The 27,050-nt window shown below is 34.7% G+C and overlaps 1 long non-coding RNA gene across 1 annotated transcript in view; it reads right to left on the bottom strand.

The window, feature by feature from the left end:
* The window catches only part of LOC118202715 (uncharacterized), a 104,692-nt gene that overhangs the window by 29,989 nt on the left and 47,653 nt on the right, over positions 1 to 27,050 (bottom strand). Inside the window, exon 2 of the long non-coding RNA XR_015040740.1 lies at positions 589 to 833. This is a non-coding gene — a long non-coding RNA (uncharacterized LOC118202715). The remainder of the gene's footprint in view (positions 1 to 588; positions 834 to 27,050) is intronic.

Below are 27,050 nucleotides of genomic sequence, written 5' to 3'. Positions count from 1 at the left end.
GGCAAACTGGTTAGCTACATGGTTGATTTTCTCGGTTTTCCCTATGTGAAAAGTGAATACGAGCCAGGTTTCCTTAAAAAGACCTCCACGAAAGAATTCCTTCTCTTAGACAAACAGCTCCCACGGCTTTGCTATGTTCAAACACCATAAGTGAACCTAAAACAACGCTTTAATCACATGCTTGTATACAACGTATATCTTTAACTTTGTCTAAGGATTATAAAGTCCTCTGTGGTTTTAAAAGAACGAAGTATGTTCATATTCAGTTAAACCACTATATAAAAACTATGTAAAACCCACCTCTCTCTCTCTCTCTTTTTTTTTTTTTTTTTTTTTTTTTTTTTATGTGTGTGTTGCACGCCTTTAAAAAGTAATGCATAAAAGTTCAAACTCATAAATATAGAAACATCATATTTAAATATTCAATTTAGGATTTTAAGTTTTCTTTAAATATATTTAACAAATAATTACTATTTTGCATTATCTTCCAGATATTTTTCATATAATTGTGGAAGTTCCGTAGGAAATTGAATTGCAAGAAAAGCATGTTTCATTTTGTACAAAAAGAGTAAAAGTGTGATGACTTACCATCATCCTTTTTTTCCTAGGAATGAAAAATTCACTCTTAAAGAAAATAAACGGTATTGTGAAAAGGAAAACAGATATCTTTTGCATGCGAAATATTTCTGCTCTAAACTTCCTGTGAATATTTCTTGTGAGCGTTTCTCTCTTGTAGAAATTTTTTCTTTGTAAGCTGTGTTTATTCTAGTCTTTATTTTTGACTTTCTTTTTCATAAGCGTTTTCAAACCGGAATTTTGAAGAACTTTGTTAGCTGAAATTTGTATAAAATTAAATTCACAGAAAATGCAATTCGAATTATATAGTTTTTTACCTGCATTCATCAACATCATTGCATTGAACAATTAACTAAAATACATTCTATTAATTTAAGATGAACATGATACTGTTCCAAATGAAGGACAAAGATTTCAAGTTATATTTAATAAAATGAATAACCAAGCGTTGAAAATTTCGCTATTCGTCGAGAATATAGGGTAAAATCCTAGTATACGGTGCAGCCTTGGCGGGATTTTGAAAATTATCGCCAACACCAAAAAATGACCCAAAGAACGTCTATATATATACTATACACTATATACTATCACTATATACATAGTATATACTATGTATAACTATATATATTCTTTGAATATCCGTTTCTACTTGTCGTATATGTTCCGTTTTTACTGCTTATCATAAAAGTCGCCAGAAGTACCCAAATCCCGTGTGCACCGGGTACTAGGATTAAACCGAATATAGTAAAAAGAAATATCTCCTGTGGTTAAGATTTTATATTACAATTAGCAATTTCGGTAAAATATTTATGGGTGCCCCTTGGCGATAATTGGCGACTTTTATAGGTACATGGACACCGAGTTTGTGCAATTCTTTCACTTGCTATTTTGGCTTTGTGTATCGCCAGAAATCGCCGCTACACAAATTCAAAATAACAAGTCAAAGAATTACACAAACTCGGTATCCATGTACACATCGAACTATTTTCACTTGAAAAAACATCAGAGAGTTGCGCAAACTAGGCATTGCGCACTCCCTTTACTTTGTCCATGTACACATCAATCTATTCACATAAAAAATCAAAGGAGTAGCCAACAAAAAATATATAATGTCAATAAACTAAATTTTAAATTAAACAATGAAATAACATAAAAAAGGAAATTCAACTTAGCACTACACCTAGGAAATATACACTTACCTTATTTACGAATTTACATGTCTTGAGTCAAAAACAATTCCTTAACAGCATCCAAAAACTTCCTAAAATTATCTGAACTAGAATTCGTATATCGGAGTCGCCACATAAATTCACAAAAATAAAAGTCAAAATATCCTCTGTCGTACCGGGTATCGTCCGACGTTCAACCATACGCATTTCCTTCCTACAAACAGGACACTTAAAAATGGCTATTAAGTAAACCTTTATTTACACATCAGTCAATTAATGCTTTTTCCCTTTCGTTTCAGATCGTACAGAAACTTCAAATGAATCTTACCACATTCAGCCATTTTACCATATAAACCACAAAATAACAACGTACTTCATCCAAACTCCGACACACACTTTCGAAACCTTTTCCCAGTATTCAAATTCACTGCAACCAATTACGTCATAATAGAGTTTCCATAGCATTCAACTACTCAGGTTACCATAAATCAAACAACTTGGCGATAAATGAAACAACGATAATCCAAGGGGCACTCTTAAATCTACTCTAACCGCATTTTCGCAACAGAAATTTTGCCCGTACTTTAAGTGGTTTTTATAACACTTATGTATTATCCTGTCGACTGTAAAACTGCCGCCAAGCAACACAATTTAATGCTAGTCATGGATAAGCGTAACGTTATGACACATTCATAGCATTTGCACTTTCGTTTGATGTAACCACAATTTATTCTAGCTAAGTCACCTCTTGTTTTTATGAACAAGAATATAAATTAACTGCTCTTGTATTTTTTACCTTGCATCTTGGATAAAATTTTCTTGAACGCTGTAGAATAACTTTTGTGATCGAACTCCCGTTCATTTACAGCAGGTCAAAAGAATTAACATTTGTTGAAAGGAGGATAAAAACAGCTGGATATACTCGACAAAACAGTAATAGATTGCAGCAATTACCTGTGGTGTGTTTGGAGCTTTCTACAGCGCTTTCGGTAAAGTTGGAGGATCTAACAAAGTAATGGAAATCGATTAAAGCCTTTCCACGAATCGCAAAAACGAAGCAGGTCGAATACATTCGCAGCAGTGGCTATTTGGATTGCTCTGAGAGACTGATGTTACTTTAATTATAGGAGTTTCAGACAGGACTGCGGTTCAAAATTTCGCATTGGCGAAATTTTGGCGGGATCTTCGCGAACCTTCATAGTTTGATGGTAGTCAACGTTCACGGTCGACGGGATAATACGTAAGCACCATCCTCCTAATACATCTAACAGTCATTTCGAAGTTTCAATTCAATTAAAATAATTTATAAAATATAAAATACTCCTGAACTAATAAATAGTCGAAAGACTGCGATAATACATATCAGAGGTACTGTCAATCATGTTTATGTATCATGCAACTTGTATGTAATGTGGAGAAATTTAAAGTATAAATTCAGATACTAAATTTCTTATTTTTTCTGCAGATGAACGATATCATATTCACTAACAATTTCGTGAGAAATTGCAAAGAGTCATTCTGCTGCCGTTTTTCGTTAAAATGGCTGGATTTTTTTTGGTTTTAATTGGATGAATCTTAAAATGACCAAAATGAAGTCCTGATCCCCTCTGTTTAGAGACTAATTAGAAAAGCTTTTTTATTATAAATGATAAAAATAAAATACTCTTTATTCTTGTCAGTAGTATGACATATTGAAGGCTTGCATAAACTCCAAAATTGAATTTAAAGTTCATCAGAAACAGATAGATGGTAAAAGAAAAGGAAAAATAGTATTAAAAAGAAACAAATACCAGTTGCGTTGATCGGTTTGTATGATCATAGGAAAATGCGCCAGGGCAATCTGCCTAGGGTGCTTGGGTTGGGTTTCATTTGATTATGGCAAAGAACACTAGGGCTATCTGACTAAAAAGAGCGATGCCTTCGTGGAGGACCTTCTAAGAAAAACTGGTTCGTATACACGTTATACATTGGGAAACCACAAAAATGCCCTTGCAGTTAGCCCGTTCGCCTGTAATCGAACCCAGGTCGGAACTACCAGTGTTCAACGACTTTACCGCTCGGCCGCTGGTAGGCCGGATGCCTTCGGCTAAGACTTCATGAAAGAAATGAGCACTTATCTAATTTCTCAATAATAATCAGTTCAATAAGAGTGGCAGCATCGAGCGACAAAATTTTTAGAATTTAAAGAAGTATGAGGCTGCAGAATTTAGGCACCATAAATCTGCCAAGGCCTACTGCCGTCCCTGTATTTTGCCCATATGGAAAACCACAAAAATGACTGTGCAACCAACTCACTCAATGCCATTTGAAGCGACATGTGTTCAATAACCTTCTGACTGCACTGACAAGCGTATGTGCCGAATAACATTACAGAAAAGCTTATAGCCAAATTACGAATGTGCATTTTCGGATAAAAGAATACGCACCCCATTTCATTGTTGCCGTCTGAAAAACAGTAAGCAACCTTTAAGCGGCAAAAACTACGATTAATCTATTTTGACGCACGAAAATTGAACTCCAGCTATCAAAAATATTACTTGACAACCACCAAAATTTACTTTGTGATTGATAATAATTTCTCTGTCGAAGCGATGTTGAAAGGCCCTATATTGAAAACAGAGGCATTTTCTGAAGTTTTTAAATTTTTAACGAATATTCTTTGGATTTCTCAATTGCACACTTATTTGCATATTTCAAAAAAGTTATTTAGTTGGAAATCGATATAATTTCTAATTGAAAGCTTAAGTCAAGAGTTCCTAGTGGGATCAGTACTGACCCCCGGGAGACTGAAGAAATTTTAAGGGGATCAGTGTTGATCTAGGGCTCGAATGGAGGTTCATAACCGAATATGTACCCATATTTGATTGGTATATTCAAGATCGCGTTAATTACAAAAGAATTTATAAATAAAATTGATAATTAATTGTTTATCGATATAAAGCTAGAATATTACGTAATAAGAAAGAAACCGTATAAAATAAATGTAAAGAAAAAATACACTAAAATTATTTAATATGTTTTGAAAAACAACAACTAGCATATTGTTTTAAATACATAAATTTTTATGTAATAAGTGCAACATAAAAAAGCAAACCAGAAAACACATACACACAAAGTAGAAGAACGCGTAACTAGAAATAGGTACAGGTAAGAAGTTCGAAACTAGTGCAGATAGTAGCTGTAGTACGGGCCCCAACTGACAGAGGTATTGCTGAAATTAATTCTTAAGCCCCCGCCTCAGTTTTGAGTGAGCACACGCTGGAAGGATTGTCCTACGGTCTTCTACCTCTTTATCCCTACCACCACCATCTGGAGAGGTCTTTTGTCTCACCGTATATTTTGAGTACTCCTCTTGGCACACAGACACTATATGCTTACAAATAATTATGCATTCTCCAAGATTCGAGCTTGGTCCCATCGGGTCGGCAACCAGCGTCACCTAACCACTATACAGAATGAGCGGCTAAAAATATAAAAAGCAGGTTGAATATTTTGTAACAAGTTGATTTAAGAATTAAATTACATAATTCATGCCTAGTATTAAAAAAATTAATCAATACAGAAACGCTACCACTGCATTAATTGAAACCGAAGTTTTGTGCAATTACTTTTGTGATTTTTTTTCCTGAGTATTTTGCATCATTAAAAATAATGATAAAACATAAATCAGTTAAACCTTTTCTATTCCTTCAAAACTTTTATTCTTGTTTTAATCGAATTGTTATTTCTATGTTATTTATGAGCAATTAGTTTATTATATCATGATTATCTAACATAATGTGTATTATAGAGACAAATTAAAGGGATCGATGAAGAAAACCATTCTTTTAACAGGGCTCGATGCAAGGAAAAAACTGGGAATGCTTTCACTAAACAATATTCAAGAGGTGTGGAATTTTTCCTCTAAAAATTTAATGATATACGAATATGTTTCTAAAATCTAAAAACCTGTAATTTATTTCCAGAGATGTGGCACTGTAAGAAGACGCAACGGTAAATTTTATTATTAAAATCATGTCTAATGATCCGCAGTGGATTTAATAATAGTCTGAACTCTTGTATGAGGTGGAAAATGTGGTTAATTTTAGCATCTGGTAGAATTCGAGAGGCAAATCGAAAATCAAAACTTTTCAAAGTCCAAATTCGCCGCTTCAGTTCTTTTATCTTGTATGAGTGTGCTGCTCGCGTGCGTCACTAAAAGGAGAAGGATGTTTGGAACGCCACGTGGATAATTCTGATAGGTTACATACTTAACGCCAAACGGATGGTTTGTACCATGATATGTACAGTATTTCTAATATCGCAACTGTTTTTATTTCGTATCGCGTTATCGCATATTTTGTTTCTCGTTCTCTTTCTTCTCACAGTTTACGAAATCGATTTCCTATCTCTATTCTCTCTTAGTTACGAAATGCTGGCTTTTGAATTTAATGATTGGAAATATTTTCTATATCTCGGGACCTCAGACCATAGAATTTACACCCAAGTCATCAAAAATTTATCAAACAGAGAAGATTCTTGCTATTTTGTTGTGTATCTCCCCCCCCTAGCTTTCCAGCCTTAGATTCTCAAAATTTTAAAAATATTCGCATATAATTTTCCCTTTTCCCTATTGTACCTAGTTTGTCTTTATGAACGCTAGATAATCGCTGATTGTATTGCCTTTATTATTTTTATTTTATTCAATTTGTATTTGCACTTTTGTATAAGTATTTCATCCATTTTATTTTACCCTGCATTTATTAACTTTGTGCAGAAACTTCGTTAAGCTTACTCGGACGTGGCAGGTATTATCACACTTAAGAAGCTTTCCAACACTTCTCTCTTCAACTCACTTCTCATACGTAAATTCCAACTCACTTTAGTCCTATCCAAAGCTGCATGTAAGCCTTGCTTTAGCTCTGAGAGATTTAGATTGTCCCCAGAACGTTTTCTTAACAAAATGCTTTTGCTGCTTTGAATCAGTCGCAGTAGAAAATAACAAAGAATAGAATGGCAAAATACGGCAAGCATATGGTTGTCGAGTTTTTGTTATTCATATAATAAAAGACATAATTTAAAACGCTTATAGAATATTGGTTTTTATGGGTCTTTTTTTGGTCATAAATTTCAGACATAAAACTGTTTGAAATCAATCAGTCATATTGACTCACTTTATATTTTCAGGTCTTCGTATGAATCATAAATGAAAGTACAAATATCTGAGAACAACCAAAAGAGTTACACAGAAACAACTCTGAAAACTATCACCCTACGTTGAAACTTCAGGTTTCACTGCATGAATCAATAAAGTGAAACTTTTTTTTTTTAATTATAATATTCCCCCCCCCCTTCACATTTAATAAAAAATTAATTTTCTTACTTGCAACTAATACCAAGAACTTCCTTTTTGCTACTTAGATTGCAATTAGGTATCCAAGGTCAAATACCTGTGTCACCTAAGGGAGGAATATGGCGCATTTTCCAGGAAATGATTCGCTTATACTTCAGTGGTTCTCAACCTGTTTGGTTTCCTTATACGCCTTTCACCACTACTAGAAAATCATCCCCCTCTTTCTTTTCCAAAAACATGAAAAATGCATACATACATTTATTTGAATTTCGATTAGTTTTAACGTGTTTTTATAAATTAAATAACGAAAGCATACAAAATGTTAATAAATAACAAAATTTAAATAAAAGCAGTTTTTATATTCATAAACTAAAATTAAATACTTCAGAGCTAAATAAAAAGTTGACCGCATTCTCGTCCCGAAACACTGAAATCCCCCCCCAAGGGAGAATTCCCCCTGTGTTTGAGAACCTCTGTTATATTTCTTGTAATTTTGTTACTATTCAGCTCAATGATTTACAAAACGATTTTAATTTCTGGTAGACTATAAGCGTTTTTTAATAAGCTCCAAAAATCATTTTTGTGTGCGTGTGAACACTAATTTTAACTCCTCGTTCTCCATTTGTGGAGAACGAGGCTTACACAAGTAAGTTATACGATCAACTAAATTGACAAATATACTATATAACACTGCAAATGGGTAAGTATTATTAAAAAAATAATGAATTAAAATAATAAATAAAGGTTAAAGAAAAATAAAATAAAAAGTAGTAAAATAATGAGAACTCAATAATCTAGAAAACAGTTTAAAAACATGTTTAGAAGGCTGAGTATTTTCAGTATCTCGAAATATAACCGTGGCTTTCCCTTCGTCGTAGATTTCTTTGCTTCTGATGAAGAAGGACCTGTATCTGTTTACGTACGAAATCGATAAAGCCTTGACTAAAACCTAAGCCAAATAGAAGTTTGTTGTTTTGCTAATTTTTTACTTAGAAATAAGTTTTCAGCCACAGTTTAGTTTTATTTTGTTTTTTATTTCACAATACATGAAAAATATATTATCTTCCTAAATCAGATTGAGTTTCCGCCTTTGCATTTTAAATGAAGTACGTATTAGACTGAAAAGGGGACATAATAACAGATAGTCATTGAGTTACTTAGCTTCCGTCTTTTCTTTTCATTTCATTTAAAGTAACCTTGCATAACCGATTTTCTACTCTAAAGTATAAAAGGTTACACTAGACTTTTTATTGCTAATAAGAAATCTACAACTACTAAATAAAGTGAATATATTCGGGACTTCGAGTTCGTTTTATATACTGAGATTGAGTTCGTTTTATACTGAGCTATGTTAAAAAGAATGTTTAACATACTGGTAAAGCTTAAGCATCATTACTTTCGAATTTCGCATGTCTGCTCAAATATTTAAAAAAGTATTATGCTTCCTGCAAAATGGTTTCTTTTCCTTTAAAGTTTTTTCAGTTTTCACAGAATTCCTGTGCAAATATCCTATTAAAAAATAGTTCCTGTTTTACTAACATATTATAAAGGTGGTAAATGGTGTGGAAATTTCTTAGGGAGAAAAATTCGTTCCTAAAACGAAAAATCGGAAAGCTTATTAAAACTGCCATACAGTCTGACTCTTATTGTTAGGATCTTAGATCTAAACGTAACCATTTCTATTTAAATCAAAAAATTATGTATAGTTTTTAATCTGAGAGGAATTCGTACTTTTTTTTTATTATTATTTTGACAATAGAAAACTTGTAATGAAGCATGCCGCGAAATCGTTTCCTTATCCAGTAGTTTTTTTCTCCTTCGGGTAAAACAATCTTGTTACTCATCTTGTTGATAATCGCGTGACCTTGATCTACTGTTACCATTCTTATGCAACAACGGAAACTGCGCGAAAACGAAAGCAGGCCAGGATGAAACATAAAAGTGAGCTAACTAGCTGACGCTTAACCCTTTTTCTCAAAGCTTAAAGACTTACTTCAGGTTTATAATCGAAGAGCTATGGTGTCATATATAAATTTTAAAGATGATGTAGGCGAGGTATTGAGAGAAAGCATTATAAGTTAAGGAATGATACAAGCAGCAACAATACAAGAAGTATTAGTGACAAAGCGAAAAGAATTCTTGTGTTAGATACTGCTTTAAGACCTGCCTTTAATAACTTTCTACATTGCGGGGAATAAATGTAGTGATGAATATTCTGCTAAATGTTAAGTTTCTATGCTGGTTCATGCGAGAGAATAGTCCCAGATTTCTGTGCAGTGTTTGTTCTGCTTGAAAATGTGTACTGCAAAAATATCGTAGATCCTGTAAATAAATGACAAATATTTCATCAATGTCAGGCCATATGATTATGGTGATATTTTGTAGCATCAGAATGCAACAGTAAAAAATTGGGTATTTCTTTAAGTAAATCTTACGTTTCATAAAAAGGGGAGTTTGTGAAAATTTTTTTAAAGTTTTATTCTAACTGCCATTCGCGCGAGCAACAACAAAAGTAGAAAGTGCAATAAAATCACCAAATTTTGTACTTACATACTAACGCAACCACCTTAGTAGAAGTCACCACATTTTTAGAATCTGCAAAACTATGGCAATCAGGAGCATAACCATTTTTCCGGCGGTCATGCTGATGTTATCAGCAACGCAGCCATTTTCCTACGTGTTCTTTATTGCCGTATTCCATGTTCAAACGATTTTATAAAGAAATCTTTTGAACATGGAATATTTTTGCCTTAAACACAGTTTTAAAACAGAATCTTAGGAATTTGCCAGCAATGGAAGAAATTGCGATAAAAATTTCTGCAGGAATACATTAATTTGCTGAAAATTTTCTAAAGGGAAAACGAGGAAATAGGTTTTATAGATGGTTGCTGCTTTCAAGGACTGCATTAAGCCGAATCTCCGAACAGGTATTGACTTTTTTAAGTGAAAAGAGATCGCTGTGTACTTCGGAAGAAGAATAACCTGCGGAAAAAATTGCAGAAACATTTGAAAAGAATGTGTTTTATTTTTTAATATATCACGTAATCCTTATTTAATAATTCAAGTTTGTATTTTAAATTGATAAAGTATTTTTCACATGCATCTTTTCATATGTTGGTTATGTTTACCGATTTATGGTAAGTATCAATAGGTTGAGAATTAAAAAAAGAAAAAGAGAGAGAGAGAGAGAGAAATGAAAAGGAGGGGGTGGAAGCGAAATCCGCTAACTTGCACGCGATAAATAATTTTTTTTTTTTTTTCATCTGTAGAAAAACGCCAGGTTGCGCCAAAGTGTTTGCACCAACACGTAAGTACCCTGAATTTCAATATTCATTCTATGGAAAATATTGTGAAAAGGAAAAATAGGTTCTTAATTTTAGCAAGAGAATATTGTGAAGAAAGAAAGAGTTCGTGACAGATCTAAAGGAACTCTACTACTTAACTCTGCAATGACAACAAAACAAACACCGTAAACCTGCTTATAATAACCTAAATTGAAAATTTACATGCTTTCCTTGAAATAATTTCACACTTAAATATGGATATTGCACAGAAGTCCATTAAAATCCAGTCCTATAAATATCTTACTCCAGCAAATACAGCATAATAATGGACAGAATTTCTTTTGCACTGCGCCCATCGCAATCTCAATCGATCGTTTATAAAGGTTATAAATATTAAATGTTCTTCATTAATACATAACGATCATCCCGTACTGCCACCAAAATCTGTAACAATCGATTTGCTTCGATGATCCAACTGCGTCACAAACCACAAAAACGGCGGCTGTTTTCGTTCATCATAAAAACTGGAATGATGCAATTATCTTTTGGCACAAGTCTGAAAAGCTTGAACATCTGTAAGATTCTTATTTCAGTAAATCTGTCGCAATTTATTTTATATCAGCATTCCGAACAAGTAAATATTTCAGACTTTATTTTAATAACCTTTTATTGAGAATTCCCTAAGATAACTTCTAGTTATAATTGATTTTATATAAATATTGACTTCAGTATTTCTTCCCAACCATTACTCCAAACGGGAATTTTTTTTCGCTACTCTTCCTTTATTAAACTAACTTTGAAATTTGTCTAATTAGAAAAAAAAATTAACAGAAAATCATATACACAGAGGGAAACTATTAACTACAAGAGATTTTGAATGAAATGACTTATTTATGAATCATCGAATGCTAAATACTATTGATCAAGAAGTCAGATGTTGTGCAATAGATAAGATGTCCCAATTCCCGTCTCTACTGCAGAATGTTGTGAGATGTTTTTATTTCTTTTTCCAGTCTTGTCATACGATTTTGGGTCTCCTTTTTTTGTTGTTAAAAGAATAAGGAGGAAAGTACGGTCAGATCTTCAAAAGCTTTAATGAAATATTAAATTTTTATTAATTATTGCTGATAAAATTTTACCCTTTCCAATTAATTTCTTTTAGCATATTCTGTCTTTACCAAAACTCTTGTTATCGGAAATGGCACAGGATGGTCGTTCCACCCATCTTTGACATAGCGCAAAGTTCTGCTCTCTAATTATGAAATATTCTTCCCATTTTGATTTACGCATCAGGGCATTACATTTTCTTGGAGCATTTTGAAACTGTTTTTATATATGTGTTTCGAAGATGAGCTATGAGATTAAAGAGTAAATACTATGCCTAAACTATTGTAAAAAAGTTTAAAAATATTAATATTCTTTTAAATATACCACTATTCATTACAAAACTTCCGTTTCTAGATGAAAAATTTGCATAGTTAAGTTTAAAACTTTGAGTATAAAGAAGTCCAATTTGCGCATAAAAAATATCTTTTGCGAGAACTGCTAGAGCACAACTACAAGTATTGTGCTATATAAAAGAAATTAAAGGTTACTACTATTGTGGTTTTAGCCGTAAGACAATAACAGATATGTAGCATATTATTTCTCATTTTCGTATTTTAAACGTGCTGTTTAATTATTTAAAAAGACTTGCTTATTCAATGGTAAATATTTTTATTTATATAAGTTTCCTTATTTTTAACTAACTTATAATCAAAATAGACTAATTTCATTTCCTCTTTTTTTTATCTTTTTTGCAAACCTTTAAGAAAAACTTATAGGTGCTTTTATTAATAACGCTGAAATCATAAGAGAACTTCTCTCAGGGGCGAGAACATAGTTTAGAGAAAACAATGAGAAGGAAATAATCGTGAAAAAAGCAACATGAGAAAAAATATCATTTTGAGAATGCACCTTGTTTGCAGTTAGTATATTTGCCTTTATCTGGCTCGGTGTTTTATATCGTGCTAGTCTTGAGGGAAAGTCCTGCTTTCCGAGACGTTCCTTGTGATTCAGTAACAGTTCCTACGATTAAATATCTAACTTGATTTGTTTGTTTAAATTTATTTGATTATAGTAAAAACCTATCTGCTTAAGAGGATGGATGCCTTCCGAAAGAACTCTCTCTGAGAAATTAGTATTACTTCTGTTGCACAGAGGAAAAACACGAAAATGCCCTCGTTCGTGCGGATTTGAACCGGGTCAAACTATGTGTATTCAACGACTCTGCCGCTAGTTCTTAATGAGACAGATATCTTACATTCTCTCTATTCGATTTGATTCTTGTTGATAGAGAGTAGAGTGCCGTAATATTGTAGTCTGTGTAATGAATGCAGTTTTTTATTATGAGAATAAATCACTGAAAGAAAAAGTGTGTGTTAAACATAACCTTTTTTTAAGGAAATTAAAATGGAAAACCACTTACATTTTACACTGACAATTTTGTGAGTGAAGATTTTATATTTTCAACTTATGAATACGAAACACAAGAAAACACTCTTTAGTAAAACAGCATCCAGTCTTTCCACGTAGAAAAAAATATTCTTCGAAAATAATATGTTTCGAATCGCCATCATATATTTAATTTTGCAATGCTTTATTAGCTGTTTTTGTTCCGAAGTTAGAATAGCACAAGTCTAGATTGCTGCAAAGTTTTTAATAGCGATGGAATTTAATAATACTGAAAATATATTAGTGATACAATTTTTGGTTAAATGCCCAATAGTATGTAAACATTAAATGATAAATACATATATTGAATATAGTGAAAAATATTATAAAATGCCCAATGGAAGTTCTTTCACTTGCTAGATTTTTGTAGTTTTCATATTGTCAAAGTGAGTTTCAATGTGATTATATTTCCAAGATTTATCTATGTGTTATGTTTGTAATACGGATTAAGGTATATGTTTACAACATGAGTTCAAGTCTCATGTTTACAGTGCGAAATTAAAGCCTTATTTCAACTTACTATAATTTAAAAATGCAATTTCATTATTGAAGAGCTTCAGAAAAAAATGGAAATGCTGTATTAAATGCATTTTCTATTTTTTATATTAATTTTTCTAATCATTTTAATATAAACGTTTTGCACATTTGTACAGATCGCTGAATTAAAGGGCACGATGGAGGAGAGATTAGTCAGTTGGTAAAATTGCAGCTTTTATTTTATAAAAATGCATCCATTTTCAGAGATATACTTTAGATTGGAAGTGTTTGAAAGCAATCTTCCTGCGTTTTTACGTCTGCAATTTTTTTCCTTGAAAAGTTTGATGCCCTTTACTTAGCAAAAATTAGTTTCTGTTTGTATATGAAGATTTGAGTTTAATTCGTTTAGCGATTCAAATATGCTAGACAGAAAACTCAGTTAACCACACTATATCTAAGATAAAATCAATCCGATATAACGTAATTTATGGCATTATCTTCAATGCACCCAAAACGACCGAATGCAGAAGGACGCTTATTTTTCCAAAACATCGCAACAGAATAGAATGCAATGATAAAAATCTCCTCTTTAATAAGTAGAAAAACAAAGACCACAATAAAGCTTTTCAAACTTTGTCAGATATCAATAAGGCAAGTAAAAAAGGGTCTCATACCTAAAAAAATTTATAAATGTATGTTTGCATTGCATTTCTAAATGTTAAAATTGAATTTTATGTATACATATGCTTCACCTTTAAAAACATTTCTTTGAACAAACGCAGTGAAATCATAAAAGATAAAATCCCTTTAACGTATTAAGAAGAATTTGCTCTATATATTTAAAATATCTAATACATAAATTGCGGAATACATCAAAAAAGACTTTTGCTTTTCTTGAACGACTGCTTAAGCATGGCTTTAATTAATTAAAAATGAGGCATCTTTTCTGCTTCTGTAGTCTATGCTAGCCATTTTTCCTTAAAATATAAAAATAAATACATTAAGGTACATTTTAATTTTATAAGAGTAATTTTTACTTTGAAACCCTTTCCCTTCAGTTCTTGTTTCCACTTGCAACTCCCTAGCAAAATGACTTTTTAGAATCGCATTGAATGCAAATGAGTTAGAAGAAGTAGTTATGAAAGGTTCACTATACTTCGATAGAGACTACTACACTCATGTCCATAAATTAAGGATAATGCAAAATCAGGCAAAGGAAGAGTTAGAAGCAAAACAAATTTGACTTATTTGCAAAGCTTACTTATTAAACAAAAGTAAAGAGCAAAAAAAAGATGCTATATGTTTGATATTATTAAAAAAATTAGTGATTTGTTCTCCCTAGAGCAAATTAAAAAAAAAAAAAAAAAAAAAAAACTATTTACAAAAAAACAATATTACATGGTTGGTATAATTGTTAATACATTGTATGTCTCCCAGACGGTGCAATACAGTGCGTACAACGCCTAGGCATGCTGAGTATCAAATTATCGATCTGATCTTGGGAGATATTACACCACTCAAAAAGCAATGCTCTCCGAAGTTCCGGTAGACATGTAGGAGGAGGTTGACGGGCTGCAACTCGTCGGCCAAGCATGTCCCACACGTGTTCTACTGGATTCAAGTCCGGTAAGAATGCTGGCCAGTCCATACGGGTGATATCCTCCGATTGAAGGCATTCGTTTACGATGCTTGCACGGTGAGGACGGGCGTTGTCATCCATAAACACAAATTGTGCGCCCATGTCGCCCCGAAAGAAACGTACATGTTGTTCCAGAATGACGTCCCGATAGATTTGGCTTGTCATGTTTCCAATTTGAAGATGCAGTTCAGTTCTGGAACCCAGAATAATTCCACCCCAAACGAGCACTCCTGCACCACCGTAACGGTGTCGTTCAATGATGTTTTCTTGGTAGTAACGGGTACCTGGAGCTCTCCATATGAAAATCCGGCAAGAATCAGACTGCAAGCTAAACCTGGACTCGTCAAAAAACATCACACTAGCCCGCTGTTGCGGTGTCCACAATGCATGCTCTCTACTCCAGGCTAATCGCAGACGACAGTGAGTTGCAGTAAGTGGAACGCATCTGACAGGTCTACGAGCATATAGACCAATCTGCCCTAAGCGTCTGTACACGGTATGCCTTGAAATTGTCGTACCAGTGGCTAAAAAGAGCTGACGAGACAGGTCTGAGGCTGTACTCCGCCTGTTTCTTTTGGCAGTAACTGCCAAATATCGGTCCTCATTCGGCGTTGTAACTCTGGGACGACCTGTGCTCTAACGTCTACTCACATTACCATCATCTTGGAATCGTTACCAAAGCCTGGAGATGAGACTCTGGGCAATTCCAAGCTCGTCTGATACTTCCAGTTGGGTACGCCCACATTCCACACGGCCGATAATTCTACCACGTAAAAAATCATCCAAATGCGTCCTTTGTGTCATAACTATTCGATTATTGCACTGAAATGCTTATAAAGCGCCTGCGAACAATTTTACTTCTTTGCCTGTATTCCCTATATATCACTCTCTTACACTCTCGTCGTTGGGACGTATCATCGGTGTCATCTGGTTACTTCCTGAAATTTGCATATGATTCTTGAAAATGCGTGTAGTGATTTTACGGGTGATATATTTATTTTAGAGTTCGATTTCCGCGTGACTCCGAATTATCCTTAATTTATGGACATGAGTGTAGAAGTCTTTAATGGCGCGTGTTTGCCCTCAGGTTAAATCACTCTTGAAGCTGTTACTCTCGACCGTATTATACGTGCCTATTGATATTCGCCGGCTAGTTTAATTTAAGGACCAACTACGTTAGATAATTGTGTCTAGCTTCGGCTAAGTCTCGTTTAGTTAATTATAGTTTAGTTTCTTATTTCTTATTCTGAGTTAAAGCCCGAGTAGTGGCTTTCCTGTAAACTCGAGAAAGGGCCAACTTTTATTCTTTTTTAAGTGCATAAAAGGGTATTTTAACACTTCTCGAGTCTACGTCTTAGTTGCTTGAACTCAGCGATAAGTTGTTTCATAGTTCAATAGGTTCCTCGACGTTTCATCTTAGACAAAGGGCAAGGTTACACTACAGTATTAAAATATTAAAATACATTATCTCCTAAGCTATGCGACTTATAAGTGCTTTGAATAATATATAACCAACAAATTTGATCTTGGTGCAGACCTTTCTATGGAGAATCAAATACACAGCTTTGGAACTGTAGTTAAACTTCCCATTAGTGAACTAATGGACTAACTCCCGTTAGTGCCGGTGACAAGATTTTTATCCTTCATCATAAATTATCCGCCAAAATTGGAGTGCATTGGTCTCCATCCACAAATCCAGGAACTGTTTATCAGTGGGGTATATTCATTAAAGTGGGTGTCCGTTGATTTAGGTTCGACTGTATAAACTAATACCGATAATTCATTATACACAGTTGCGTACTCTTTTGCATTAATTAATTTGTAAAACTTACATTGCGTTATTCATTACATTAATACATGGTACATATAGCAGTAGATAATTATAAAGGTATTACGTGACCTTATATATATTGTAGTAGAGGCATTATGTTTCCTATTTGCTAAATCAGGTTTATAATCATGATTTGTTTACATATATGTTTACTGTCAATAATGAAAAGAGAATTACTAACATACTTATCAAAACTGAGTTGGCAAAGCATCGGCATAAGTATACAAAAATATGTAAATTTACACAACAAGCATAATAATGCAGATAATTTATGCATATACAGTGGTGGCCGAAATTGTGAACACTTTTGGAAATTTTTATGTTTTTTAACTTTGCATGCTTATAGAAAACGTTACGTTTCACAAAATGCAACCTTGTATAAATCATTTTAAAGAGAATTTATTACTGAATTCAATACAAAACACAAAATTCAATTATTTGCAATACAAAAAAGTTAAATGATAATAGTTATCGATATACATCAGATAGTGATGATTGCAGTGAGTTATGAGTACTTAGTAGGGTACCCTTTATTTTTGATTACAGCTTCACATCGACGTTTCATTGAGCTGACAAAAGTTTTAAGCTCTTCTTTCGTTATTACATGATGCCAGGAAACAATTATAGCCTCAATTAATTCCCTTTTATTTGATGGGCGCCTCATTCGGACAAGAGTTTTCAAACGGTGCCACAAATTTTCGATAGGATTGAGGTCAGGACTGTTTCCTGGCCATGACAACAATTTAATGCTCTTTGTAAGAAACCACTCTTTCGATATTTTGGCCGTGTGGCAAGGAGCAGAATCCTGCTGAAAAATAAACGAAGCATTGTTGGGAAAGAAATCTCTGATGGAAGGTAGAAGTTTTGGTTCTAGAATAGAGTCAACGTATTTTCTGGCATTCAGTGTCCCATCGATGACATGAATTCGGTCAATACCATCTGCTGACATGCATGACCAAATCATAACACTAACTGGGTTCTTCACAGTTGCTTGAATGCAGTCAGGATGTAGCTCTTCTCCTATTCTACGTCTGACATATTTTCGCCCATCACTACCGAATAACGATATCTTAGTTTCATCACTCCATATAACTTGTGACCACTAGTATTCTGTCCAATTAATGTGTTCCTTTGCCCACTGTAGTCTTTTTTTTTTTCGTTGCTGAAAATTAAGATAAGGCTTTTTTCGTGGAATTCTACCTCTCAGTCCAACATCTGTTAATCTTCTCCTGATTGTTCTTGAACTGACAGAAACACTAGCATCATTCAGATCACTTCTGATGGCCGCTGATGACATTTTTCTATCTTGGAGACATAGTCGTTTTATTCTTCTGTCATCAATAGATGTGGTGCACCTTTTTCGGCCTTTTCCTTTTTTGTTTTTTATTGAATTTGTCTCCTGATATCATAAATAAAACTTTCGGACTCCAGATGTAGTCACTGAACCACCCACCTGTCTTGCAATTTCAGCATAGGAAAGACCACTTTCTCGTAACACAATAATATTACATCTCTTTCTAGGTGTCCAATCTACTCTTTTATTTGATGTCATTGGTTCTTGACTAAATATTAAAAATTTTTACAAAAATTCCTACTTGTAATTGCTGTGTAAAAGAAACAGGTACTCCTTCTACAGAACAAAGCAAAATAATGAATTGTTTCAAATGTAAACATGATATCAGCTTCTACTGGCAGTTACTAACATTTGATTGGTTCTCAGAACAAGAACAGTGATTGGCCAGGAAAGCTAGACACTACAAACCACTTCATAACTGTGTTTTTTATTTATATTAAAGTACATATAACTTTTTTTGTATTGCAAATAATTGAATTTTGTGTTTTGTATTGAATTCAGTAATAAATTCTCTTTAAAATGATATATACAAGTTTGCATTTTGCGAAACGTAACATTTTCTATAAGCATACAAAGTTCTAAAACATAAAAATTTCCAAAAGAGTCCACAATTTTGGCCACCACTGTAAGCATAATAATGCATATAATGTAATTCTTGTAAAGTAATTATTGCCAAAGCTTAATTAACTACATATAATAAATTAACAAAATTGAGTTGGCAAAGTATTAGCAATGTAATGTAATTATTGCAAAAGCACATTCAAATGTATAAATAAAAATAAGCTGGCAAAGTATCAGCATAAGTATGCAGATGTACCTAAATGTGCGTAATACGCGTAAGTATACAGATGGAAGTAATTTTTATAGTTCTGTTTTCTTTTAATTTTATTTATGACTGCAAATATTAATGTAAACAGGTCTTGTGTGTAAAAGTGATTTGTGAAGTAGAAAGATGATGTTTGTACTTACTACAATATATATAATGTTATAAAATATGCATTGTTGTGTGAACCATATAATGTAACGTATTTTACTTCAGCTAAATTAACCCTGAAATTTAGAAGTGTCAGAGTCGCCGCCGGCGGTGACAAGGCGTGCGGTGTTAGTTGGAGCCACAATTTCATCATGACTCGACGGTGGACATTAGGAGGGTATTGGTTTTCTAGATAAGCAGTGAAAGGGGCTAATACCCACTTACTTGGAGTAAATAATAGGTGACCACTACACTTACACATGTATAAATAAAGAAAGCATATCGTCGAATCTTTCGTAAGTGGACACTCATGAGATAAAGGCATTTTCCCGTTTATCTGGAAGTGTCAGAGGCAGTATTTGGAAACGACATTTTTTTACATATAAGATATTTTAAAAGCATGCTATTAAGAATGCAACAACAGTAATAAAGAAATCGGTAAAGTAATCTTTGGTAAAGAAATCGTAAACAGTTTTATTTGGCCAGCCCATATTTAGTGTGTGTGATTATGGCAAAGCCTCGAGGGCTATCTGCCTAAGGGGAGGGACGCCTTCGTGGAGGACTTTCTAAGGGAAACTGGCTCGTATACACGTTACACATGGGGAAAACACATGGGGCCCATGCAGCCAGCCCGTTCGCGGGATTCGAACCTCGGACCGAACTACCAGTGTTCAGCGACTTTACCGCTCGGCCGCTGGTGGGCCCCAGCCTATATTTAAATTATATGAAATAATTTATTAAAACACATTATTTATATTTGCTTGTATTTGCTGCTGTACTTGCTTTAAGATGAATTCTTGATTGGTCGCTATGGCTTTAAGAAATGATTTTTTAAAATATCTTAATGTAGTTCAGGATATGTTCCTTTTAGCGTATTCTTTTTCGCCGTGTTGAATTTTCTTTACAAAATTTCCTTTTTCCCGTTATCCATACTTAAATTCTGCGCATAAATTTTAGCAACTTCGATGCACTTTTCGGTTTATTTTAAAGCATTCTCCATTTTTCTATTAAAAGTTTCAACTAAATGACCGAATCTATTTATTACTTTAATTCTATCTCTTATTGTTATTATAACTGATCTCCTCAAAATTAATTTTGAAACTTCCCCGCCTTCTAGAAACCTTTCTGCATCTAAGTTGAGCAAACACTTTTACATCTTCTAATAACCTTGTAACGTTGCGTGCCTCCAACTTGCACGCAACCAAGAGGTGGCTGTGAAAACAGGATAAAACACAGAGTCTTGTAAAGGGTTTAAGTCCCTTTTTATTCAACGTAATAAATTACAATTGCGTGCTCTTGACGCTTACAGACGGCGCCAACTCGGCGGTCAAATAAAAATAATAACCTGAAAAGAAATTAATGACAAGACTCTAACTACGAGGCTCTCTAAAATATCTAACTCACCGCGTTTTACAATACCGCTGCTAAGTCAGCAGACTTGAAGCTCACTTGAACGATTAACACTACTTCCCGCCAAGCACATAGGCCGACACACGGGGTTCTTCAATTTCTCGCTAACTACCTCCGCGCTCGTGAAGTAAGAATATCACACACCGAACTCGTTTCCTTCTATTTTAAATCAGAATACTTCCGCAGATAATTTGAATCCCTGCGCGTTCTACTCAAATTTACATATTCTGGCATTGGCAGTTCCAGGGAAAAGTAAGGCTTGACAGGAAAGATAGTTTAAACTTAAAATAAATGTTAGTTAAAATAAATATAAACCCTACATTTGCCGCTGCCAGAATTTGGACAACTTGGAAGCAGGTCCTACAAACGACCTGTTGTAAGTTTCTCTAATTCTGAACTAACTGGCGAGAACCTCGTTTACACAAAAAAAAAATCTTATGTAACAATTTGTATACTAAAATTCTGTTGATCGTTATAAAGCTCTCTTCTTACAGCAACTTTTCCTGGACTTCATCAATCAATCTTGGTCTTTCCTTCCAGCATCTGGAAGGAATAAGTATCAGTATTTTTCTAAATACATTATAATTTACACTTTCTTGACACAATAAATTTTTGTTTTTAACGATTCGTTTTTCTTAGTTATTGCTTACTTCACATTCATTCAATTTTTCAAGCATTAATTTAACTTTACCCTGGCTCTCCACCGTGTGTGGTGTCAAACGGGAATATTCGTGTTTTAGTCTTACAACACTTCTCCTAACCACCATGATTTGTTAGAATTCAACGACCAAATAGACACACTTTACTCGACATTCTACAACTCAATGAGCTACTTTAATATTCTTAAAAATTCAAATGTAGGTCGAGAACCCTACAAAACACATTCATTCTAACTTCCCCCTCATTCATCTTTAAACATGCAGGCTTTCGCTCTAAAGCATGACTTTACAGTTTAATATTTAAGTTTTGACTTCATTGCTTTTAAGCATTCACTTTTAGCATCTACAATTTTATGCTTCTAGACTAAATTCTACTTTTACATAACATTCAAGTATTTACGTACATTTACAAAATTTTAATACATATGATTTTTACAATTTACCATAAAATGAATAAGAGAAAATAAATTTTTACTTTACTCATTCTTCGCCAAGCTGGCGGCACTGAAACTAAAATTCTTATTAATACAAGAATACGAAGTTATTTTTATCTTCGGCCAAATTTTGGCTTTAACATAACCGAATTAGTCTTTCGACCAACAGAAAATGCTTGTTTTCAGCTTTTACACTTAAAGAAAATAATACTTTTGCCTTAGCTAAATGAAGTAAAACAAAACTAAGTCTCAACCGAGACATATTGACTTTCGTCAAAACATAGAACTTCGTACTTATGCATAACATTTCGGAACAAAAGAGAAAAAAATTTATAGAAGGTTTTAACTTATCTTTGAGTTTTCGATGCTTGAAACTCCGTCATTCGTTTTTGGCAGAATTGGTCCCAAGTTAGAGGTTTCATGGATGTTAATCTTCTCCTTACTGCCCTCCGAGTGTCGTCCACCTGACGTTTTCTTTTGCGTCCTCTACATGCTGGCCTCTTGGCGGAGTAATCGTCTGGTTGTTGGCATTTCCGTTTCTCCCTGGGACGGCTGGTCTTGACGTCCTCCGGTCTGGAGTCCTTCTTGAATTTCTTCTGTTCCTCGTATTTTTGTGCCTCCTGTTGCCGTTTCAGTTTCCGGAACGGCGGCCTTGCTGGCACCTGACTCTGTGGCCGTGTGCGCGTTCTCCTTGATGTATAATTTTTCCTGCAATCCTTTGTAGGTGGTGTTTTTCTCTTTACCACGGTTTCTTTACCCGGTGAATCTGTATTTTTGTTTTTCTTAACCGCTGGAGTTTGAAAATTATTTTTTCTTTTTGATACCGACGTCCGTGTTGTAGAAGGGCTAGGTCTCTCTTCAGTTCTCTGTTTCTTGGGTGGTGGAATAGTTGTTGTTGTCGCTGGACCTTCTACTTCGTTTAGACTTGAGTCCTGCAAGAAACTTTTAAGGATTTCAAAATCATTTGGATTATAGTATTTTTTCACCTGGTCGGGACTTGCTTTACAGATTTCCCCTCTCTCGTTCTTAAGATATAAGACTACTCCTTTGATTTCCTGATTTACATAGGGGCCTTCAAACTTTGGAGCTAGCTTTGCCATAAAATTGTCTGGGGCACTTGATAAAGAAAATTTCCGCTTCAATACTTTATCCCCAACTTTAAAATCTGCTTCACGGCGTTTTCTATCGTAATATAGTTTCTGCCTATTTCTTGCCGTATCCGAGGTTTTAAGCGCCTGATCAATCAACTTTTGCACATCTTTTTGTTTAAACTCCTGCTCTCTTTGTTGCACAAAGAATAATTTATCTAAAGGCGTAATTAATTTTCGGCCTAAGAATAATTCTGCTGGAGTTTTTCCCGTAGTATCATGATGTGCCGTTCTTAAAGCATAAGCTAATTCATTTATGTAGCCATCCCAGCGCTTGTGATGTGTGCTCACGTAACTGCGAATTATTTTTACTATGTTTTTATTAATTCTTTCTGCTATGTTAGCCTGTGGTCTATACGGAACCATTTTGATATGGCGTATGCCAAGTCCATTGCATATGTTTTCAAATATTTGACTAATGAATTGTTTTCCGTTATCGCTAATGACTTTTATCGGTGCACCGTATTTTAAAATGTATCTGTGTAAGAATGCATCTGCGACTGTTTTGGCTGACGCGCGTTTAAGTGGAACAATTTCTGACCATTTTGAAAAATGATCTACTATTACTAAAAAAAAACGATTTTTATTTAACTCGCTCTGGGGGAAGGGACCAAGGAGATCTATGCCTAAAATTTCATTCGGAAATGTAGCGCGAATGCTATTTAAGTACCCGGCCGGGCTGTAATTAATATCATTTATTAACTGACATTGATTGCAGGACCTGACATACGCCGTTACTGTTTTGTATAATTGCGGGAAATATACCGCCTCGCGTACCCTTTTTAAAGTCTTTCTGACCCCTAGGTGGCCGGCTGTTTTTGCTTCGTGCAACTCCTTCAAAATGCTTAATCGAAGCGAGGCTGGGATGACTGGCTTATACTCAAGATTTTCGTTTGTTGTTTTCGTATAAAATAATAAATTATCTATTATTTCATAGTTTTTTGCTCTATTTCTTATCGCATCGATATCTGTGTGCTCGAAGCTTTCGGGGTCTTTCAAATAAGCATAGATATTTCCAAATTCAGGATCAGCTTTCAGTTCAGTAATGACCGTATCTCTAGAATCTAAAATTTTTGAAGTCAACACAGCGCATTTAAGTTCATTTCCTTCATCGTCCAGTTTTATACGAGAAAGTGTGTCAGCTACATTGTTTTCTTTACCCGGTTTATATTTTATTGTGATATTATATTCTTGGAGTTTTAAAGCCCATCTTATTAACCTGGGCGTTAGGTTTTTCCCGAGTAAAGTCTACCAACAGCCGCATGATCCGAAAAGACTGTTACTGGCGATTTGCCGAAATAAACTCGAAATTTGTGTACAGCCATTAATACGGCTAATGTTTCTCTTTCTGTAGCTGTATAATTCCTTTGTGTCTGATTCAACGTTTTACTAAAAAATGCCAGAGGATGGTTATTTTGCATAAGAACCGCACCCACCGCATAGTCTGACGCATCTGCTGCAATTTCCAGGTTTTCGTCCCCCTCCGGGAATTTTAAAACAGGGGCATTAATAAGCGCTTCTTTTAATCTTTCAAAAGCTGTGTTAGCTTCCGCTGTCCACGTAAATTTAGCCCTTTTTCTTTTGATTACTAAGAGTGGTTCAACAATATTAGCGAAATCTTTTATGAAAGATCGATAGTAAGAACGTAATCCAAGGAAAGAAGAAAGTTTCTTGGCGGTGTTGGGCGGTGGGAAATTCTTAATAGCTTTTATTTTTGAATCTTGCGTTTCTATACCCTTTTGCGAAATTTTATAACCGACATATTTAAGTTCTTTAGTTGCGAACTTGCATTTTGAGGCGTTAATTGTAAGACCGGCCTCTTTTAATAATTTAAAAACTTGTTCTATATCATTAATATGTTGTTCCAACGTACTACTCGTTATAATTATATCATCTAGATAAATTAAAGTTGACTTTCCTTGGACAGGCTTTAGAACAATGTCCATAGCTCTCTGGAATGTTGATGGGGCCCCACACAACCCAAAGGGCATGCGTCAAAATGCATAAGTGCCCGATTTTGTTATAAACGCGGTTTTATGTATGTCTTCGGGTCTCATAGCTATTTGATAGTAGCCAGACGTTAAGTCCAAAGTAGACATGTATCTTGTCGATTTGATCTGTCTAATAATTTCCTCTATAACCGGCAAAGGGTAAACTGGGAATTTAGTAATACTATTTAGTTTTCTGTAATCGATAGCAAACCTCCAAGCCCTTTTATCCGAAGGAGGAAACTCGTTCTTTTTCCTACATAGTACGACTGGACTCGCGTACTCACTATTTATGGGCGTTATTATTTTATTCTTTAACATCTCCTGAATATGTTCTTCGATGATTAAGTCTTTTTGTTTGTCATAACGGTATGGCTTAGTCCTACAAGGTTTTTCGGCATTTAATTGAATCTTGTGCGTCACTATTTGGCGGTTTCCTGGCTTTTCTGAAAACTAATGAGAAAAATTACCACTTGCTGTATTGCTTTCCTTTCATGGTCATTCAGATGGCTAAGGTCATATTGCGGTGTCTCCACAGGTTCCACCACCCTCTGGTCCATCTCCAACACCACGGAACTATCTTGAAAATTTAATTTGGCCCTCGCGGCCCTTAAAAAGTCCATACCTAAAATAAGAGAATGTTGCAGATCTTTCACCACAAAAATTAATACTTTGAGACTTTACTCTTTTACCTGTAAGTTTAATGATAATTTCCCGATGCAGTGACATGTTTTTCCTTGCGCCGCTATAATTTCCGTATTTTTGGTTTTAAATAGTCGTACCCTATAAAAATTCTTTTTGAAGAAATTTTCACTCATAAAATTTCCTTCTGCTCCTGTATCGATGAGGGCTTCTACTGGTACATCGCCAACCAGGACTTGTATAATTGGTAGCTGTGAGTTTTTTACGATGACCGTATTTAAATGTCTATTTGAGGGTTTTTTTAAAACTTCCGGGGTCTGGACCCTCCCTTTCACAGGCCCCTCTACTCGTTTAAAGCTTTCCTTTCAATCTGTGTCTTCTGGGTACGCGGATGCTTATTTTCAAATTTTCTTTTTGGGCCTTGACCTTCGAGTTTCGATTCGTTAGCTTGATAGCTTTTTCCCCCATAAGAGCGATTTCCATTTCTGGTTTCCTCCTTTGGAGATTTCCTTCGGGTACTTTGAGAATATGTTTCTCCTCTCGCTTTTTCCGCTATTCTGCGATTTTGAAACTTCACCGCCAATTCGAAGAGTTCCTGCAATGTGCTTGGGTTTCTAATTTCAAAGTAGTCTTGAACAGCGGGTAACAATCTTGGTAATATTATTTCAATTATCTCCGCATCGGGTTTCTTCCCATACAGCATATCCGTTAGCTTGATTTTTCGTAGAATAAAGTCCGTCAATTCTGCTATATCCCGTTGATAGAAACTATATAGTTCGGATTCCAGCCGTGCGCGATCTTTCACTATGGGGAAGGCTTTTACTAACGATTTTTTGAAATTTTCAAATGTATATGTCTGGCTTCCAAATTCCCCTAGTAAAAATTTGCCTATGTTTTCCACCATAGCGCGGCCTGTCCTCTTAGTGTTGATGTGGCGATGGCAACTTTTTGTCTTTCAGGCACAGGGTAGAGCTGAAAGTGGTTTTCTAGACCTTCTAGAAATACCGCCACCGAATTTTTTCCGTCGAAATGGACGTTTGGCTTGATTGATGCTCTCAAAGTCTGGACCAGGTATCCAAATCCTTCTAACTGGCTTGTCATTTCTTGGTGTTGTCCAGCGGCTTCCATCCAGTTTTTGGCCATTTCAGTTCGATAAGTGTTCGGGCGCCAATGTAACGTTGTGTGCCTCCAACTTGCACGCAACCAAGAGGTGGCTGCGAAAACAGGATAAAACACAGAGTCTTGTAAAGGGTTTAAGTCCCTTTTTATTCAACGTAATAAATTACAATTGCGTGCTCTTGACGCTTACAGACGGCGCCAACTCGGCGGTCAAATAAAAATAATAACCTGAAAAGAAATTAAAGACAAGACTCTAACTACGAGGCTCTCTAAAATATCTAACTCACCGCGTTTTACAATACCGCTGCTAAGTCAGCAGACTTGAAGCTCACTTGAACGATTAACACTACTTCCCGCCAAGCACATAGGCCGACACGCGGGGTTCTTCAATTTCTCGCTAACTACATCCGCGCTCGTGAAGTAAGAATATCACACACCGAACTCGTTTCCTTCTATTTTAAATCAGAATACTTCCGCAGATAATTTGAATCCTTGCGCGTTCTACTCAAATTTACATATTCT

Source organism: Stegodyphus dumicola, chromosome 4 (genome assembly GCF_044657685.1).
Source record: "Stegodyphus dumicola isolate Sdum_Otavi_A_Nest chromosome 4, ASM4465768v1".
NCBI lineage: Eukaryota > Metazoa > Arthropoda > Arachnida > Araneae > Eresidae > Stegodyphus > Stegodyphus dumicola.
This window is presented reverse-complemented; position numbering and strand designations above follow the sequence as displayed.